General features: G+C 61.2%; 1 protein-coding gene across 1 annotated transcript in view; it reads left to right on the top strand.

Moving 5' to 3' along the window:
- DOK4 (docking protein 4) overlaps positions 1-3201 on the top strand; it is a 15685-nt gene continuing 12484 nt past the window's right edge. Inside the window, exon 1 of the mRNA XM_006148426.3 lies at positions 1-110. The gene's annotated coding sequence lies outside the window, so the exon portion shown is untranslated. The remainder of the gene's footprint in view (positions 111-3201) is intronic.

Genomic DNA, 3201 nt, shown 5'->3' with positions numbered 1-3201 from the left:
CCTCCCTTGCAGTCCCCGCCTGGAGCCCGGCGCCGCCGCCGTGACGCGGGCATGAGCCTGCCCCGCGGCCCAGCCCAGCCAGCGCCCCCGGCCCGGGCCACGGCACCCAGGTAAACGGGGGCACGAGGACGGGAGGTTCTCGGTTGCGACTAGCCTGCGAGACCCTCAGCGACACCCATTCCTGGGACCCTCAGTCACTTCCCGAACCTGAGGTCTCCAATCCGTCGGCCCTTCCTTACTCTACGGGGCGTGGCTGGGGGGGCGGGGAGGAAGGAGCTGAGACTGGCCCCCGAAAGCCAACCCAGGGACACTGAAACTATCCCCGAGCTCTCCCCACCCACAGTGGCTCTCTCCGGAAGCCCAGGCCGGACTCAGCCGCACCCACACCTGCCCCATCACAAGCCCAGACCCCTGCGCTGACCGGGCCTGCGACCCGGGAGGAGCCCAGCCGAGCAACCCTTTCTTCCTCCCTGCCCTCCGCTCCCGGCCTCCCGCACAGTCCACTCCAGATTCCCAGACATGCTCTCTCTGCCCGAGCTGGCCCCCACTGCCCAGCCCACGTGAAAATGGGGTTCCACCACATGGAACTCGTGGCCAGCTGTCTCCTGCTCTTGTTCCTTTCTCCCCGGCCCCCCCGTCCAGTCAACCTGACTACCCCTCCAGGGTTCTCAGGGCCCTGGTTCCTGTCAAAGCTTTCTGTTACTACAAAGGGCTGTGAGGCTGGGCACCTGGGTGGTGTGGGCAGAGCAGAGGCTCCAGGCAGCCTTCCGGTCCACAGCTGTGGGGGCAGGGGTTACCAGGACACTTGAATGGGGGAGTGGGGGTTCTAGGGGTCCCAGATCCAGGGCAGTCACAGCCTTGTGTCAACTCAGGTAGGCTTTGTCCTGTGGGTAGCAGCTGGGCTGGCTCAGTGCAGACTGTTCCTGTCCCCACCTAGGATGGGTCCCAGGAGCTGTGTCCCCTCTCACTTAGTCTCTTATCCCTCGGTGTGTCTGGGCACTGGTTCCTCCCTGCCCTTCCCTCCTGGGCAGGGCAGTAGGGTTGGGCATGACCTCACCCAACAACCCCAGCCAAGGTGGGGCCACCAGCCTGCCACCCGGCCAGGCCTAAACAGTGTCAGCAGCACACTTGCCCCTAGGGCTGCTTTGAGCCACACTGTGGGTCTTGGCCCTGGGGAGCTCCAGCAGCAGCAGTCTGCTGGCCAGGAGGGTCCACACTGGGGCCCAGGAGGTGGGATCTGACGGCCGCTTACACATCTGGGCCGGTGGGCATCAGGAGTGGTGGGAGAAAGATGGAAGAGGGCAAATTCTGGAGAGAATTATGCGTTCAGTCCCCAGGCGTTGACCACCTACTGTGCGCTTGGCTTCATTCTGGAAGCTGGGATGGAGAGGTTGTTAACTAGACAGACTAGGCTTAGCCACCAGGGAGCTGACATTCTCTGTCTCTGTGACTGAGGAACAAAGGGCACAGGAAGCAACAAGAAAATCACAGAGTGATGTGTGGGATAAAACCGGCCACAATGGGTGCTGTGAGAGGCTGGCCAGCGGGGTTCCCTTGGCGAGGGCAGTCAGGGATAGCCTCTTGGAGGAGGTGCCCTCTGGGCTGAGACCTGAGTGAAGCAGTAGCATGAACCTTGGGACTATGCGAGGGAACAGTGTGGTAGGTGGGTAACTGCACGTACGGTGGTCCCATGTGGAAGAAGGTTGGCATGTCAACGGGTGGGCAGAGGACTGGGAGGGAAGGGGGTGGCAGTGGTCCGAGGGCAGAGCCTGCTTCTCTGGCTGAAGGGCCTGGGCACTGTGGCTGTTCAGATGCCTCCTCTGCCCGCTCTTCTCTGCTCTGTCCAGTATTTGGTCTGTCTTTGTCCCCCCTTGGGTGAGACCTGCAGTGGTGGCCCTGTTGGGGATTTGCGTGGGTGCCTTCTCTGTTGGCCTCTGATAACAATCACTGGGGAGAGAAGGCGAGACTGGCAGGTGATGGGAAATGTCCCTGGTGCCGGAGAGAATCCTGCAGATAGGATCTTTGCCGTGGGGTAGAGACAGTGGAGAGTGAGCCCATGTCCAGGTAGGGCTGTCCCTGAAACTCTGATAAGATCCGATCTGTCAAGGTGGGGTGGCCCAGCCAGGCAGGCAGCTGCTCCGGCTCAGCCATTGGTCCCCAGCCTGAGCGGGTAACGTTTGTTCTGAAGCCAAAGCCTCCGGGCAGAATCCAGGTGCAGGGTGGGAGTGCTCAGAGTGGCTGCCCCTGGGGCAGGTGGGCAGGCAGGGCCCGCCCCTCTGCTGGGCACCAGGGAGTCTCCCTGCCCCTCCCCACAGCACCGCGGCCCTTCTTGGGTGCTTGGGGAGAGGAGCCTTTTAGAGTTGGCCTTCTCTGGGAAGTTGCCAGCAGTGAGTGGCCTGGCCCCGGGCAATACTGTCTCTGGTTGAACAGACGTGTTGATGCCAGGCTGGGAGAAGGGTTGAGGGAGCCCTTACTCCCCCATATTGGAACTTTGAGAGGGGCTGTTGGACACCTGCCCTGCTTAGCTCTTCTGGGTGCTCAGAGCTCACAGGCCAGAGAAGGGCATTCTTCCCTGCTGGAGGCCTGTGGAGGCCTGCAGTGGCTCCAGGTTGATGGGGACAGTGACCCAGCTCCTGGCCTGCTGAGTCCCAGCTGCTTCTACTTGACTCTAGTTGGGCCTTCTCGGGCTCAGCTTGGGGATCTCCTCTCTTACTTAATACTGTGCAGTCCCTCTGTGGGATGGGTTGGTCCGAGCCCCCCCCCCCCCCCACTGCCTATCAAATTTATGGTTCACCTGGTAGCCCTTCCCCCTCCATCCTGACCTTCCCAACCCCCTCTTTGCCATACCATTTGGGTCTCAGATTGGGTCTTGCACTTGTATATTCTGGGGCCTGGAGTGTGGGGTGGTGGGGACAGGGCAGGAGCATTCCCAGGGCTTGGTGGCCACAGTCCCTCAGCCATGGTCTGTTGGGTTGCCCTGGGGAGGATGACTTTCGGGGCCAGGAAGGAGCGGGCCTGGGCTGGCAGGTGCAAGGCTGGGTCTGGGAGTTCACAGCCCTCCCTGGCAGCATCTTCTGGAAAAGAAACAAACATACTTTGGTGTTCTTAGAGTGGAAGTTCTGGGTCCCAGCCGGTAGGCAGGTGCCTCGTGGCTTTATTTTTTCACCTGAAGTAGAAGGATTGGTCCTCTTTTTTTTTTTT

This window comes from Tupaia chinensis, unplaced genomic scaffold (assembly GCF_000334495.1).
Source record: "Tupaia chinensis unplaced genomic scaffold, TupChi_1.0 Scaffold000235_1, whole genome shotgun sequence".
Lineage (NCBI taxonomy): Eukaryota > Metazoa > Chordata > Mammalia > Scandentia > Tupaiidae > Tupaia > Tupaia belangeri.
The sequence above is the reverse complement of the archived record's forward strand: the minus strand, read 5'-3'. Positions and strand labels throughout refer to the sequence as shown.